This window comes from Mauremys reevesii, linkage group 5 (assembly GCF_016161935.1).
Source record: "Mauremys reevesii isolate NIE-2019 linkage group 5, ASM1616193v1, whole genome shotgun sequence".
Classification (NCBI taxonomy): Eukaryota; Metazoa; Chordata; order Testudines; family Geoemydidae; genus Mauremys; species Mauremys reevesii.
In genome coordinates this window covers 63,585,119-63,603,434 of record NC_052627.1, presented here as the reverse complement: position 1 = coordinate 63,603,434, position 18,316 = coordinate 63,585,119, and the positions used below count along the sequence as shown (strand labels likewise).

At 43.2% G+C, this 18,316-nt stretch overlaps 1 protein-coding gene across 10 annotated transcripts in view; it reads right to left on the bottom strand.

Moving 5' to 3' along the window:
• RAPGEF2 (Rap guanine nucleotide exchange factor 2) overlaps positions 1 to 18,316 on the bottom strand; it is a 292,166-nt gene that overhangs the window by 68,303 nt on the left and 205,547 nt on the right. The window lies entirely within an intron of this gene.

The window sequence follows — 18,316 nt, the reverse complement described above, 5'->3', positions numbered from 1 at the left end:
GCTAGTGCTTGGGCAGTACACAGAGCCCCGTGGCTCTCCTGCCTGGACGCCGGACTGCTGTTGGCCACTTCTGGGGCACAGCGCGGTGTTGGAACAGGTAGGCACTAGCCTGCCTTAGCCAGGCAGCACCACCGACAGGACTTTTAACATCCTGGTCAGCAGTGCTGACCAGAGTAAGACGACCCAGCACCTTACATGCCGCGACCCAGTATTGAGTCACGACCCACAGATTGAAAAACACTGCTTTAATATTTCAAATTAACAACAATGTTATTATGGGGGCATTGATATGAACTCTATAGTTGAAGTTGCATTGAGATTTTCACTTATAATAAACACGACTAAACTTCTGTTTCACAACTCAGTGTTTGATTTAAGTCTCCAAATTTGGCATATTAACTCTTCAGAAGGCAACTCAATTTACCATAATTCTTTTAAATAATATTTACTCACTTCTGCCACAAAAACATTTAAAAAAACAAAAATGATCTGTATTCAAATTTGCTTTGTATTGCTCACAATTCTTTGGAACCCTCTAGCTAACCAATCACAATCTGCACAAACTCAGAACTTCTCACACTGTATCCTGATTGGAGCTGTGTAAATAACTGATTTTTTGGTTTGCTGGCTGAAATGAAAATTCTGGAAAATATTTCAGATGAGCCCAAAACAAAAAATTGTTTTCGGTTATATACAACATTCTGTTTGATCTGAAATGAACTGTTTCATTTGAGGCATTTATACCTTTTTTTCTATTAAAAGTAAAGCTGTTGATTAATCACAGTTAACTCATGCAATTAACTAACAAAATTAATCACGATTAAAAAAATTTATCATGATGAATCGCAGATTTAATCACACTGTTAAACAATAGAATACCAATTAAAATCGATTAAATATTTTGGATGTTTTCCTACATTTTCAAATATATTGATTTCAGTTACAACACAGAATACAAAGTGTACGGTGCTCACTTTACATAATTTTTAATTACAAATACTTGCACTGTAAAGATGATAAATAGTATTTTTCACTCCTCATACAAGTACTGTAGTGCAATCTGTTTATTGTGAAAGTGCAACTTACAAAAGTAGATTTTTTTGTTACATTGTTTTGTGTTTGAGTGTACTTATGTAAAACTTTAGAGCCTACAAGTCCACTCAGTCCTACTTTTTCTTCAGCCAATCGCAAAGACAAACAAGCTTATTTACATTTATGGGACATAATGCTGGTAAATTATTATTTACCATGTCACCTGAAAGTGAGAACAGGCATTTGCATGGCATTTTTGTAGCCGACATTGCAAAGTATTTACGTGCCAGACGTGCTAAACATTCATATGTACCTTCATGCTTCAGCCACCATTCCACAGGACATGCTTCCATGCTGATGATGCTTGTTAAAAAAATAATTACAGTTGTGACAACGCGATGGGGAATAATTGTATGTCTCCTGCTCTGTTTTACCTGCATTCTGCCATATATTTCATGTTACATCAGTCTCAGATGATGACCCAGCACATGTTCGTTTTAAGAACACTTTTACTGCAGATTTGACAAAACGCAATAAAGGTACCAATGTCAGATTTCTAAAGATAGCTACAGCACTCGACTCAAGGTTTAAGAATCTGAAGTATGCCAATGCAGAAACTACAAAACCCGGACCACTAAAAAAGAAAATCAACCTTCTGCTGGTGGCATCTGACTCAGATGATGAAAATAACCATGTGTCGGTCCGCTCTGCTTTGATCATTATTGAGCAGAACCCGTCATCAGCTTGGACGCATGTCCTTTGGAATGGTGGTTGAAGCATGAAGGTACATATGAATCTTTAGCCCATATGGCACATAAATATCTTGTAACGCTGGCTACAACAATGCCACGCGAATCCTGTTCTCACTTTCAGGTGACATTGTAAACAAGAAACGGGCAGCATTATCTCCTGTAAATGTAAGCAAACTTGTTTGTCTGGGCAATAGGCTGAACAAGAAGTAGGACTGAGTGGGTTTGTATGCTCTAAAGTTTTATACTGTTTTATTTTTGAAAAGCAGTTATTTTTTGTACATATTTCTACTTTTGTAAGTTCAACATTCATGATAAAGCGATTGCACTATAGTTTTGTATTGGATGAACTGAAAAATACTACACCTCTACCCCGATATAACACGACCCGATATAACACAAATTCGGATATAACATGGGGGCTGGGGCTGCACACTCCAGCGGATCAAAGCAAGTTTGATATAACGCGGTTTCGCCTATAATGCGGTAAGATTTTTTGGCTCCCGAGGACAGCGTTATATCGGTGTAGAGGTGTATTTCTTTTGTTTTTTACAGTGCAAATATTTGTAATAAAAATAAATATAAAGTGAGCATTGTACACTTTGTATTCTGTGTTGTAATTTAAATCAACATATTTGAAAATGTAGACAACATCCAAAAAATATTTAAATAAATGGCATTCTATTGTTCATCAGCGCGATTAATTGCAATTTTTTAACTTGCTTGATAGCCCTAATTTAAAGTAAAATACATTTGAAAATGTCATTCACAACACCCTTAGAGGAGGTGGTGCTGCCTCCCTCACACCTTATAGCCACGTGTCTAGATTTCTTTGACATGAAGGAAAACGCAGAGCACTCACATGTCCAATACAAGCTCTCAAAAATCTTAAGTAATACCCCTTTGTGAGAGTTTATGTTTTTTTTAAAGTAATAACAGCTTATGCAACAATTGCTAATATATCCAAAATCCAGTAGATAATGCAAACCAGCACGGTCTGAACCTGAGTAAGCCAATCACCTTCTTTTTTCATAATGCCTTTTAGATAGCTTTGCTACTAGCTACAGAATTCCCTTCATCAGCATTAGTACAATTCTCCTCAAGTCATAACCCTAATGAATGTAACCCTCTAAGGACCAATTCCAAAAACTCTGACCAAAAGTAGTAGTTAAATAATATTCAATTCCGGAACGTACAGTGGTTAAATCTCAAAATATTTTATGCGAACAGCAAGTCTTTAGTTTTTAAGAGTCTCAAAGAACATAGGCACAAAGACCCCAGTATAACTGATAAAATATGGTGTAAATCAGGGGTCGGCAACCTCTGGCATGCGGCTCACCAGTGTAAGCACCCTGGCGGGCCGGGCCAGTTTGTTTACCTGCCACATCGGCAAGTTCGGCCGATCGCGGCTCCCACTGACCGCGGATTGCCATCCCAGTCCAATGGGGGCGGCGGGAAGTGCCACAGGCTGAGGGACGTACTGGCCGCGGCTTCCCACTGCCCCCCATTGGCTGGGCCGGTGAACTGTGGCCAGTGGGAGCCGCAATTGGCCGAACCTGCCGATGCGGCAGGAAAACAAACTGGCCCGGCCTGCCAGGGTGCTTACCCTGGTGAGCCGCGTGCCAGAGGTTGCTGACCCCTGGTGTAAATAAAAACAAACCTCCTGAATTCCTAATACTTTACTAATGTAGGCTACTATTTATGCCTATACTCCAGCATCTAGTCAGTTCTAAAGGAGCATATTAGAAAGTTCTCCACACAATTAAAGTAAGGTAATTAAGGGATTAGAATATTTCCAAATAAAAAGTCAATCTGAACTAATTAATATCGTACCTCTTCATTCTAACTTTTCAAGAGAATTCAAAAAAAATTATATCTATTACTAAAATATCAATTCTACAAAATTAGTCTATGTAGAAAAAATAGTACACTGATTATACAGTAACTCCTCACTTTAAATCGTCCCGGTTAACGTTGTTTCGTTGCTGATCAATTAGGGAACAGGCTCATTTAAAGTTGTGCAATGCTCCACTCTTACGTTGTTTGGCTGCCTGCTTTCTCCACAGCTGGCAGCCTCCCTACACCCTCTCCCACCCACAGCGCCTCCCGCCCGCCAGCAGACCCCAACTATAGTACTATATTGTATGTACAGTATGTTTGTAAACACACAGCACAAGCACGTGACTCCCTCCCCCCCAGCATAGTATTAAATTGCTTATTTAAAATTGTTTAAAATGTATATAATGCCTTTTGTCTGGCAAAAAAAATTCCCTGCAACCTAACCCCCCTCCCCCCCATTTACATTAATTCTCATGGGGAAATTGGATTTGCTTAACATCGTTTTACTTACAAAGTCGCATTTTTCAAGAACATAACTACAACGTTAAGTGAGGAGTTACTGTAGTAAAATTCACTCAGTGCTTTTTTTGGAGTTCAACACAACATGCTTATACATTAGGACCTTTCTTATTCCAAGATGTAATTTTCTTTAGACTAAATCTGTACTTTCCAAGATCTAAAATAATTTAAATTAAGAGGACTGCAACATTTACACACATTCTATGTGCTTCTGAATAAAAAATTACGGTGTAGTCCCAGGGCCAAGGTTGGTGAGTCAGTTTCAGAGAAAAAAAATATTGTTTTTTTAAACTCATCCATCTATCAAAATATTCATAATTTTGTCCCACTTTTACACAACAAGCACGGTACTGTATCTGGAAAAAAATATTTTCTGTGATGTAATCTAAGGGAACACCGGCAAAGGCAATTTCTTATGTACTACTTGTCCTTTGGGGGAGAGGCTTCTCACATCTTTTTTTCCCTTGAACGTTCAGAGGTATTAGAGAATGTGAAAGAATATATGGCTGACAGAATTGCACAGGAGGCAATTTAGGAACATCATTATAGTATCCACTCTTACACATATGTAACTAACTCTGACATATCTTTATTACACATGCACCAAATTCAGTTAAATTTTTACGGAGTTGTTGACAAGTTATCCATTTTCACACCAAATCTACCTGACAGAGAACCACACTGGTTACCTAGATAGATTTTAAAAAATTAAGATTATGGCAAAGTGCAGGGGAAAGTCTACTGCCTATAAGATACTTGAGAAAAACAGATTCCTATTGACTAAAGGAAAGATGAACCCATGAAAGTATGTCTATTAATTTTCTATTAGGGATTAATGTAAGTCAAAATATCATTTCGCATGCACAGAATAAATAAATGTTCAAATAAAACAATCACCCAGCTAATGGAGCATGCATCCCATTTCAGAGAACTCCTTAATAGAATCAGCACAATTTATTTTTAAAAGTGTAAAATTAAATAGTATTTTTTCCATTTTCTTTACCAACAATTATGTGAAATTGTTGTTCTTGGGACAAAAACTATCTCAGACGTGAAATAAAGTGTTATACCTTTAAACATATAATCATATCAGTTTTTGCTGATACAGACTAACATGGCTACCACTCTGAAACCTTCCTACCCTTAAAGCAGTATTTTATCACCACCACTCTCAAAGCAAGTTACTACTTAAGTGAGTGCAAAACCAACAATTACTTCTCTCTATAGATGTTCCTCCTAGTTTAAGAAGAGCATGATCTTTCTCGTCCTCTAGAACATGCCTTGTCTATGCAACAAAAGATAGGACTTGATATATTCTGTATTCTAGATCATAATGGGCTTCACCCTGGGTTTCTTATTCACTAACTTCAATGTCACCTCTGGCCAAGTAAGGAGCTCAGGATCGGGCTCTTGCTGTATATTTCTTCATATTTGTTAATACTATGCTTCCAAAAATATTACAAACACAATGTAGGATATCAGATAAATCTGAAAATTTACAGTTAGTGGGACAGGGGAAAAAAACAGCAAATATGCACTTGCAGTGTGATATAGTAACAGAAAAGGCCAATGCAATTTTCTACTACATAAATAGTCCTCTAAATGTCTTTGGTAAACACCCAGATGTAATGTTGCATTCAATTCTAAGAACTAGATTACCAAATAAATAAAATAACAGGGGCAAACAGGAAAGAAGTTCAGCGAAGAACAAAATATACCAGGAAACTTATGAGGAACTAACTTATGATTAAAAAGATTGAAAGAGTTAAATTCATATAAATTGACTAATATACAATTAAGGGGTGGAGGAGTGCTAGAGACATGTTATTAGCCTAATGAGTATCAAGAAAAATGTCCAATTACGAGGTAGAATCTCCTCCTTAGAGAAATGATGGAAACTTCCATTCCTTGAGATATGAATCTCATGATATTTGGTGCTTTTCTTCAAGTTCCAGCTCCTGGAGTCAAGTGATTTTATGAAAATCTCAGCTTTTGTTTTAAAAGAAAGACAGGAGGAGGAAAAAAGGCTCAAAATCCAACAAAGAAAAAACTATTTTTTAAAAAAAGTTTCATGATTTTTAAGGCAATATCATTATTGTTTGGGGTTTGATTCATGATTTTGAGCATCTAGCATTGTAACAGATATCCTACACTAAACTCGACAAAAATACTAGAAAATGTACAAAACAATTCTGCATGATTGGGGATGGAGAGAGAAACATGACAAGAGATTTTTTTTATCTTTAACTTTTATGATCACAACATATTCCAAGGGTGCCAAACTGCAGCTCTTGAGCCACATGCGGCACTTTTACAGTTAAACTGCGGCTCCCTCCATTCCTCCTCCATTCTCTACCTACCAGACTGTGGTGGGGAGCTTGGGGCTTCTGCCCTGTGGCACCGGAGGGGGGGGGGCACAACGGGGCTTCTGCTAGAGACAACTGATGCCTACCAAGGGGGGGGGGGTGTCACAATTTAAAGGTTTGCCCCTCCCAACAGCTTAAGTCTTGCCCTTAGCTCACCCTCAACAGCCCCTCCCCGCAGGTTCCAGGTGGTAGCTCTGCATAGAGAGGCCACTGCAAACAGCTGGAAGCTGCAGGGAGGGGCTGCTGTTTTAGCTCCTTGGGAGAGGCAGCAGCAAAAGCAGAGACTCTCCCAACAGCGCCCCACTGTTTGCCACTGCTTCTCCCCATGGCCACAGCTCCCAGCTTGCTGGCTCCACCAGTTGCTGTGCAGAGAGGGGATCTGGTAGCACCATGTGATCGAGTGGGGCCAGCAAACCCTGGCAAAAATCGGAGGGGACCATGTGCTCCTCCACCCGTCCCCTCTGGCTTCTGCCCAGCAGGGAGGAGGGTCTTGGAGCTTCAGTTCCGTGGGGCGCACCTGCCGGAGCCTCAGCAGGAGCAGGGCTGAGACCCCGAGCCCAGGCTGAAGCCCCAAGACCCCCGTCCCTGCAGGGCTGAAGCTCTAACCCCACCACTCCGCACTGGGGCTGAAGCTGTCTCATTGAAGAAAAAAAATATTTTCTACATGACGACATTGGTCAAATAGGGAGGGTATTAATGGTTATTCCATATTCCTTTCTCATTGCTACTAAAGGAGAAAGAGAGGAGGATGAGCTGCAGCATATGATTATTTTTATGATTTGTATTGTATGATCCAATCAAAATGAGGCATTGTATGAAGATGGTAACATAAAACATTTCATTGTTTGATTCTTCCACAATGCTAATACACTTGCTTGTCTCCTATAAGAAAACATTTATAAATATTTGGTTTGTTACATTAACCTAACCAGCAGAAGCTAAATGAACACTACCCAAACTGTGGGAATAAATGACTGTAATAAAGATGATGGGCATTAATCTCACTGGCTACTTCAATATAATTCTTTCACTAACCAAGGGAGACATCAAGGGAAACATTAGTTCTATGGTTCAGTGATTTTAAAGACAGCAGTCAATATAAGTAATTACAGAATAATAAACTAATTTCTATTGATTTTTGTCTACAGACATGATGCAGACTGACATGTGCAGTGCAGTGTTAAATTTAAAATAAATATTTAAGTTATACAAGGTGTCCAACAAGGATGCTACTCCCTAGTGAGTCTTTACTCATTATACAGCTATATTGTGCACAGAATTTGGTATCGTCCAAAAATGGAACACTCAAAATTAAGACCAACACACTGAATGATCATTTTTAAGCAAGTTTTTCATCTCTCTCCTGCACTAATAAACTTGTATATTATATGCACACTATAAAAAGAAACACCGATGTTGAAATTAAACCAATGGCTTATGGCCAGCTGATCTAGAAGCTATGCAAACAGTATGAGGAATGCTTGAGTTCTTTCCATCTCAGGTTGTTCAGGGCTGAAGACTGCTACATACTATGCACCTCATGCTCTGCAGTAACCTCTATGTAAAGTTAGTGGTCTGAGTACAATTTTCCTCAGCCTGAAGGACTGACCGGATGTGGGTGTGGGTGCGATGGTAAAGTAATTTAACAGAGTATTCAGGGTGAGAAGAGAGTTCTTGTGAGCTCTCAGGAGTAACTTTCCTCCAGGGACAATTTATGAGGTGCACCACTGGAACTCAGTATTGTTCATTCATTGTATAAACTTAAATTTAAGACAAAAAGCTCTTTGATTACCTCTATTTTCTCTGTGCTTAATCATCATAGGTAAACTGCTCTTTTTTGTATACAATTTTTCAGTCCATCACTGCCCTTTTTTAACTTGTTTTTTCCTTTGCCAACATTACTGACACTGCTTTCAAAACAGCGATTAGCATTTGCCTGTTCATGGAGCTCAACAATTTCTTCTTTTAAAGAGCAAGCATAAACATTCCTTTTAGTATACACAAAAAAACAACAACAATCAATGGATGGAGAGCACCTTATAAATGGGTTAAACCCTCCCCATGTTTTCTCACACAAGCAATTAAAATGAACATGAAGAGAAGACGCAAATAATGCATAAAACCTGAGATGGGGGGAAAGGAAACAAGTTGAAATAGTGCAATTACCTCAAATTAAGGTTAACATTGAGATCTTTTCAAACTAAAAACAGCTTTCTATTGTGCTTGTATTGAATGGCTACAATTAAATGACAAAACCATTTAATGTAGGTTTTTATGCAGCTGTTAGTCTTATTTCCTCCGCCCAAAGTTACAGGGTCAAGTTTGTGCTCAGATACATGGGTGCAACTCCCAGTCACTTAAGTGAAAATTACACTCGTGCTCCAACAGAAGAATTTGGCCAATCTTTACAGCATTTTCTAGGACATGTAATAATCAGATTGGAGTCATGATTCCTCATACAACGTTATTTACTACTACACCCGTCTCACCAACGTCACCCTCACCAGGAATGCGACCTTCCATGACAGATGGGAAAGGGAGCAGGAACCCAAAGGTTCAGAGTGAACCTAGAGAGGACCAAGTTAAGATCCCACTGCAGGATGGGAGCCCGCACCTGCGGAAAGAATCTCTCCAGCCCTCTCAAGAATCTGACCGTCATGTCATGGGAGAACACTGTCTGTCCTTGGATTGGCAGGTGAAAAGTGGAGATGGCCACAAGATGCACTCTAATGGAAGAGTGCGCCAGGCATTGGTTCCTCAAGTGGAGCAGGTAGTCCAGGACAGCCTGTATGGAGGAACGTGAGGGAGAAATGCCACATTAGGATGCCCACTGGGAAAACCTCATCCACTTGGCCAGGTAAGTCAGTCTATTTGAGGGCTTCCTACTTTCTAAGAGGACCTGTTGGAATCCTTCCAAACAGGTCTGCTCCTCCAGGTTCAGTCATTCAGCATCCATGCTGAGAGGTGGAGGAACCCGAGGTTGGGGTGTAAGAGCCAACTGTGGTCCTGCCACAGCAAGTCCAGTTGGTGGGACAGGGGCCGGGGAGGGGCTGCTGACAGGCTCATGAGCGTGCCAAACCAATGCTGTCGAGGCCACACGGGGGCGATCGTGATAACCTGTGCCTGGTCTCTCTTGATCTTTGCCAAGGCTCTGCTGATGAGTGGTATTGGAGGGAATGCGTACATCAGGCTCTCTGATCACAACAGGAGGAAGGCATCGGAGAGGGAGTCCTTGCTCAGATCCTGTCGAGAACAAAACTGGTGGCATTTCCTGTTCTGTCTGGTAGTAAATAGGTCCACTTGGGAAGTTCCCCACCTTTGGAAGATCATGCAGGCTACCTCTAGATATTCCAAGGGTGGAGCGACCACTTGTGGTCTAGATGGAGCGACCACTTGTGGTGAGAGAAGAAGTCCCTGCTGAGTTGGTCTGCCAGCGTATTACTGATGCCGGGAAGGTGACAAGCTTCCAGGTGGATTTCGTGGCTGATGCAGAAGGCCCACAGACGGAGTGCCTCCTGACAGAGAGCTGACAAGCACACACCCCCTTGCCTGTTGATGTAGTACATTGAGGCTTTGTTGTCCATCAGGACTCTTATCACCTTGCTCAACTGGTGGGGCAAGAAGACTCTGCACGCCAGCCAGACTGCTTGGAGCTCTTTGACGTTTATGTGTAACCGTGCCTCCTCCAGGGACCACATTCTTGTGTCTGAAGGTTGCCGAGATGTGCCCCACAGCCAAGGTCTGAGGCATCTGACACCAACTCGATAGAATGAGGCGGGTTGTAGAACAGAACCCCCTCCAGGACTGTCCTGTGGTTGGTCCACCATCTCAACGAGGTAAGTATCAACTGGGGAATGGTAACAATCTGCTCCAGGAGGTCTTGGGACTGGGAATAGACCATCACCAGCCATTGTTGCAGGGGCCGCATCCGGAGCCTGGCATGATGGACCACGCAAGTGCATACTGCCATATGGCCCAGAAGGTGCAGACAGACCCTGGCTGTAATCAGAGGGAACGCGGAGACTTCTGCGATGAGTTTGGCCAATGTGTGGCACTTTTCCAGCGGCAGGAATGCTCTGGCACAGGTAGTGTCAAGGACCACTCCAATGAACTCTTATCCTCTGCACTGCTGCTAACGTCGACTTCTTGTCATTCGCCAGTAGGCCCAGAGAGCAGCATGTGGCTTGAAGCACCGGGACATACCTTTGGATTTGAGACCTGGAGCCGCCCTTGACGAGCCAATCGTCGAGGTACGGGTAGATCTGGATACCCCCAGTGCCTGAGGTAAGTCGCTACCACCGACATGCACTTGGTAAACACCCATGGTGTTGTCGCCAGGCTGAACAGGACCACCATAAACTGGTAGTGATGAGGCCCACCATATACTGGAGGAAGCGTCTGTGTGCTTGAAAGACTGCTATGTAGAAGTATACATTCTTCTAGTTGAGGGTGGCATACCAGTCTCCCAGATCCAGGGAGGGGATAACAGAAGCCAGAGAGACTATGCAGAACTTTATCTTCTGTAGGTACGTGTTGAGGTCTCGCAGGTCCAGGATGGGCTGTAGACCACGCTTGTCCTTTGAGATTAAAAAGTACTCAGAATAGAACCCTTTGTTCTTGTACTCAAGAGGAACTTCTTCCACTGCACCCAGCTGTAGTAACCCCTTTACCTCCAACATGAGGAGACTCTTGTGAGAGGGGTTCCCCTGAAGAGGGACCTGGAAGATGGTTGGGAAGTGTGAGGGTAAAAAGGAACTGGCGGGTATAACCTGTTGCACAGTGCTGAGGACCCAGCAGTCCAAGCCGGGAGGAAAGGTGAAAGGCAGTCGAAGAACACTGGGAAAGATGGATCGGGGGAACAGTCTGGTAGGTCACCCTCAGGCACACCCTCAATATGACCATTTGGGCCCCTGCTTATTACAGCTCTAGCCCAAGTGGGCAGAGGGTGGAGGTGGGCGGCGCTTGTAACCCTTGACTCATTTATGGGGCTGGCCCTGCTGAGGCTGGCTCCCCTGCTGCGGTTTGAACCGCTTATGCGCCAGGGCTGGGACATGGAGACCCAGGGTTTTCAGGGTGGTTCGGGAGTCCTTGATGCCATGCAATTTGCTGTCTGTTTGCGCTGCAAATAGGCCCCCTCCGTCGAAGGGCAGGTCCCAAAATGACTGATAGGCCTCGGTGGACAACCCATGGAGATAGCGGAAGCCATGGTATGGGCAGCAGCATCAACAGCATCTGATGCCGTCTGGAGGGCTGTCCTGGCCATAGTTGTGCCCTCATCAAGGATCGCTCGGAACTCCTCTTGGAAGCCTCGGGGAGCAACCCTTCAAACTTGGCCATAGCTTGCCACATATTGAAGTCACATTAGACAAGGAGGGCTAGATGGTTGGCTACTCTCCGCTGAAGACTGGAAGACTAATAAACTTTATGTCCAGAAAGATCCAGCCTCCTCGCGTCTTTATTTTTTGGGGTGGCCCTGGGTTGCCCTTGTGTTTAACCGCCTCGACCACAAGGGAACTGGGGGCTTAGTGATTTTGGAAATCCCTTCATGAGGGGGTAGGGCCACCCTGGCGGGAGCCGAGAAACAAAGAACATCAAACAGAGTCCGAGGGCTCTTCCAATTCCTCTGCATGAAGCCCCAGGTTAGAAGCGACCCTATTCAAAAGTTCCTGGTGCACCTTGGCATCATCCTGAGGAACTGGGTGAGAGGCCACATGATAGCCTTATCTGGTGATGACGAGGATGATGCTAATGCTGCAGAAAGCTCCACGTCTATTGGTGGTCCAGCAGCTTGCTCCCCTGGGTCCTCCTGAACCTGTGGGGTCTTACCCCCTAAAGCTCCAAGCACCGGAGGGGGACAGGATACCGAGGCTCCTGACACTGGGAAGGTTGGGTGAACCCCTAGGGGTTCCATGGGTACCATGGTGAAGGCCACTGTGTTTGGAGCCATGGGGCAGGTTTCGGTGCTGATAATGTAGTCGATACCACCAGTTCCGGGGCTTGTCCCGCAGTCAAGGAATCTTGCTCCGAGCCGGAGCTACTAGCGGAGTGGTAGGTACCAGGCAACCAGGATCGTGCTGAGTGGTGGGTCTCTTCCAATCTTTGCCAATCACTGCATCCTGAAGCTGACCTGTCCGAGTGAGATTGCTTTGGTTGGGCTCTCTGGCACCGATGGCGTACAGTGGATCTGCATCAGATCGGTCCCAGGATTGGTACCAGGTTCTTGGAGACTGTCGGGACCAGTCCCAGAATTATCAGTGGTGGTGCTGAGCTGCCCGGAATGGGTTGTGGCTCGCCGCCAGCCCTCTCCTTTCCCTAACAGGAGATCTTCTCCTCAGTCTTTTTTGGCTTCTTCACTGGAGCCGTGGAGGTGCTGGCTTGTGGACGGCGTCAGGCGGACCACTGCTCTGGTGCCGGAGTGAGTGCCGACTGCATCAGGAGCGCTTTCAGGCGGATATCGCGCTCCTTCTTCGTCCTGTGTTTGAAGGACTTGCAGATACGGCACTTGTAACTTATGTGCCCTTCACCTAAGCACCTTAGGCAGCTGGTATGTAGATCACTGATGGGCTTAGGCCGCTTGCAGCGATCACAGGGCTTCAAGCCTGGGGACTAGGGCATGCCCGGTCCCCTGGCTGAGTTCTGTTCGGGACTAATGAAGAGTTGAGAACTACTACTAAGGGTAACTAAGAACAACTAAGTACAACTGTATTACAGGTTTTCAAAGTTCGCAAGAACTGAAAATAAAACAACACTAGCCGAAGCAGCAGAGGTTCCAGCACTGTCACTGGTGGCAAGAAGGAACTGAGGGTCTGCAGGGAGAGCCGGTGCCGCCCCTTATATTGCACCATGCGGGCACCACTCCATAGGGCGCCAGAGCCGGTCCCCTAAGGATACTGCTAAGTGAAAAACTTCCAGCACTGGTGCATGTGGCAAGCACACACACCTAATATGGAATGGACATGAGCAAGGACTCAAAGAATTATTATCAGTATATTCAGCTTAGTCACTTTCAGAGTGCATTAGTTAGCCAATTAGATGCTATAAAAAGATCATTCACATATCAGTTACTAATTAAATTGAATCTGAAATGAGTGACAATGGTCTCAATTCTGTACAACTGCTTTAGATCTCAAATACAAAATTCATAAGTGGCAGGACTCATTTCAGCAAACTAGTGACATCTCAGCATGTTTAGCATAGCTGTTGCACTGGTCTTATAAGAGCACTTTTTGCAGGAAAAAAAAACACATACTATGGCATTCTTGTACATCATACTAGGTTGCCCACATATATAGCTGCTCTGAACCAGTAGGATAGCACAAAGCAGGGGCGGCTCCAGGCCCCAGCACGCCAAGCGCGTGCTTGGGGCGGCAAGCCGCGGGGGGCACTCTGCCAGTCGCCGGGAGGGCAGCAGGCAGGCAGCCTTCCGCGGCATGCCTGCGGAGGGTCCGCTGGTCCCGCGGCTCTGGTGGGCGACCGGCAGAGCGCCCCCCGCAGCATGCCGCCGTGCTTGGGGCGGCAAAATGTCTAGAGCCGCCCCTGGCACAAAGGAAAATAATCCTCAAAAGATGGGTTAGATCTACCCTGCATACTTGAGGATATGAGGACTAAGCAACAAATGCAAATGTTTTTGCACATACCACAACTTTATCTCCAGCTGAGAAATATAAAATCACTATGATGGCAGAACCATGTTACACCCAAGATGTGGACTAAAAGTAATGGGATTTTGCTCAGTTAGAGAATGACTTATCTAGAAGAGAAAGTATAAGACTTTTACAAAATATGGAACTTGTTTCTAGCGAACTGTAAAAAGATTACAGTATCTCTGGTAACACACAAACTGTGAAATTAGAATAATCACAACATTGTATACATAGTGGCCCACACCATTGTGTCTAAGAAGTTTTTGTATGTTTCTTTTTACTCTGTATATATGCAGTGGCGGCTCCAGGCCCCCAGCACGCCAAGCACGTGCTTGGGGCGGCAAGCCGCGGGGGGCGCTCTGCCAGTGCTGCGAGGGCGGCAGGCAGGCTGCCTCCGGCGGTTTGCCTGCGGAGGGTCCGCTGGTCCCGTGGCTTCGGAGGACCTCCCGCAGGCACCGAAGCCGCAGGACCAGCGGACCCTCCACAGGCAAACCGCCGGAGGCAGCCTGCCTGCCGTGCTTGGGGCGGCAAAATCCCTAGAGCCGCCCCTGTATATATGAAACACTGGCTCACCGGTGTCCTACTGGAACAATGTATAGCATAACTTAAGTTTATCTGACATTTGAAGTTTTTCATGATATACCTACGATTTACACTGGGTATGGTGAAAGGCTATAGCTGTACTGTGTGTTCATTTTTTCAAAACTGAATAGAAATGAATAAAATACTATCCATTTATGGCTGTGTTTCAAGAACTTTAATGACAAGTGATTATCAAGATTTAACCATAATGGATAATCAACCTTTCGTATTTTTTAAAATATACTCATTGCCCCAGAAGTACAACCAGTCATTCTTCAAGGGTTGAGATATACCGTATTGTCCCGAGTATAGGCCGCACTTTTTCCCCCTAATGTACCGGTAAGCCTAAACTAGCTTCTGCTTGAGTAATATAGAACCATACATTTAACCCAGTTGTAAAATTTCCAGGTCTATACACTGTATAAATGAAGTTTATAAGAATACATCAGGGGACTGTCACATACCCTTTAACAGACTGCAGCCCTGTGTTATTGTAATTCTCATATGACCTTCTAACAATAAATTTGGACATGAGCTATGTTAGGGCAGGTCTACACTAAGAGCGGGGGTCGAACTAGGGTACGCAAGTTCAGCGACGTGAATAGCGTAGCTGAATTCGAAGTACCCTAGTTCGAACTACTCACCCATCCAGACGCCGCGGAATCGAAGTCCGCCGCTCCAAGGTCGACTCCGCCACCGCCTTTTGCAGTGGTGGAGTACCGGAGTCGACCCCGGCGCTTCCGGAGTTCGAACTATCGCGTCCAGATTAGACGCGATAGTTCGAACTCCGAGAAGTCGAACTCACCGCATCGACCCGGCTGGTAAGTGTAGACTAGCCCTTAGTGAATTATTTCTGGTGGCCATTGGAGGTATTGCTGTTACTTGTATGATCTATTGATTAGAATTCTTTTTGCCAAGAAAAAAGAATAACAAATCTGCTGAGGGGGCCAAATTCTATTCTTAGCTATATTGCTTTAAATTCAAAGCAGCTCTATCTATACTAAATGCCTTACACTAGTTTTCCAGCACTGTAAATGAGAGCAGAGAACCTATCCCAAATAAAATATACCTAATAATCTGAAGTACGTATTTATCTATTATAACAGAGTATTTAATTACACAATCGCAGCATACTAAATAATCTACTCTTATCCAATTTCCAATCACTTCAGTGGGACAGGTTAGGACACCGCAATTCTGAATTGCAACTGTTTATGCTTTCATAAACTAATTGGACTAATATACATTTCCGAATGCACTTGTATGTTTTCAATTCATTTTGGTTTGTTTTACTATTAGCTTTAAATTTCATATGCTAATGGAAAGCCAAAAAGCCAAAATGTGGCTGTCCAATGAAGCAGTGTTCACCACGAGTAAAACTTTTAAGAGTGCATGTGAAAGTGCTGTATTACAGTAAGATGATCTCAAAATCCTCTCTTTCCTTTCAGCATAAAATGGCAAAATGTATTCTGAAGTCAACAAACATTCATGTGAACAGGAAAGAAGCGGTCTTCCCTCAAAGTTAAGTCATTCATATAAATAAGATATCATGATGCAACTTGTTTCCTTACCAATTACTGTGTAGAAACCTACAGGGTATGAGTATATAGCATCTCAGTGTGAGAATCCCAGTCCAGGTCAAAAGACTCAGGGAAGCAGGGCTCACGCTAGCACTTTAAAAATAGTGGCATAGCCAGTGTTTTGAAGTTGTGCCATGGGCTAGAACTTGAGCTTTGAAGCCATCCCCTCCCTAGGCTTTTGAGCCAGAGCCTCAGGCTGAGCCACAACTTCAAAGCACTGTGTCTACACAGCTATTTTTACAGCACTAGCTGAACCCGCTAGCCAGTCTTTTGACCCAGGCTGTGAAGCTCACTCCAAAATGCTGTGCGGACATACTCTTTGCGCCTCGCTTTGGTAAGAAACAATAGCCAACAAAATGTTCACTTTAGATATTACTACTAAGATAAATGATCCCTTAATATACAAAATACATGTTTCTTTCGTATTTCTAAGGGATGATTAAAAAAATTAGGAAGTTTCCTGTGCAGGAAAGAAAGCCTGAGGTTTTAATTACCCTCCCCCCCTCCAAAAAAAGAAGCCTCTAAAATTAAGTGAATATACCAACTTCAAATTTAAACGTAGACATGAGATAACCAGTTAAGGACAGTTTCACAACATTGTTGTTCAGTTATATGATCTAAATATACACCACCAACCAGGAAATGTAGTTCAAACACATTTTTAAAAGATAAGCAGCTTCCTTTATACATCATTAATATATAATCAGAATAAATATTATCTTGTTTATGCATTCACCCTGACTAATTTTTTAGGTTTGACTTCACAAAATCAAAAAGTTTACAAAATGTTATAGCTATTTAAAGAGTAATAGTACTGGAACTATCAGCAATAAAATGGAAGTTTTATTGTAGGACCAGAGGATTATTCACTTGTTTTGGGTTTTTGTCCCAGTATAGCTGCAAAAGAAAATTCATGAAACCAGCTACCCTTCATTTTGCAACAAACTCTTTAAAAACATGCATGGTAACAGGAATCCCTACTACCTACAATAGCTGTCCTATTCCTTAAGCCAGCCTTACAAGACTTCAGTGAACATCTACCAGTCTAGACAAAATCCACTTCCCAATCCTTACCATGATTATAGAAAAAATTAATGAGAATTAACCCAATCTTTAAAAAACACGTATATGCTCTTCAGGTGAGTGAGCAAGTAGAATTTTCCGAGGCTAGAGAACTCCTCTCAAAATGGCACAGCAGCAGGTATTGAACAGGATTTTTAAAACTGCTTTGTACTAAGTAGTATAGGATAAGCTTTCAGTTCTTTAGTCTTAGTCTATAATTTATTTTCTTCCAATTTAGAAAATTAAGGAGCACTTAGATTCCAAGTACCCTGCCAATTATTTAAAAAAAAAATTCACAAAATCAAAAACAAATTTCAATCACCCCTTCTACCAACCAGTAGCTGTAAATGAACACACCCCAACACGTAGGCCAGCACGCTCCCTTCAGTCTCCCCAAAATACCAGGAAAAGCAAATAGTGCTTGTAGTGTGTGCCCTGAAAATCAATAAGCAAAACCAGCTATCTGAGACCAGAGGCAGGAAGGCATTCCAGAGGCCTAGGGTTCTTTGGAGAAAATCTTGCCAGCATCCCCATGAGGTGGAACACAGAGCGAACCAGCATCAGTGTCACTGCTAACCACACCAGTAGCAGTGCATCATGGGGATAGAAAGGTAGACCTTCAAGCAGAGTTATGACTGGCTTTTTTGAGCATTATAAAGGTCCAAACCAACATCTTAAAATCTATCTGGAAGCTCACAGGTAACCAGAGTAAATCTTTCAGCACAGGTTTCGTATTCTTTACAAGACACTCTGATTACCAAGTGGTCAGTCAACTCAAGCAACAGCTTCAGTTTCCAAATCAATGTAAAATTTAACCACATGGATGATCCACATCCAAAAGATAAGGCTGCACCTCTTTCTAGCCAGGCGTAGATGGTGAAACACCTTCTTAACCCTGCTAATATCCGATTCTCTAAACCGGCATTTACAAAACTGTGGGTTGT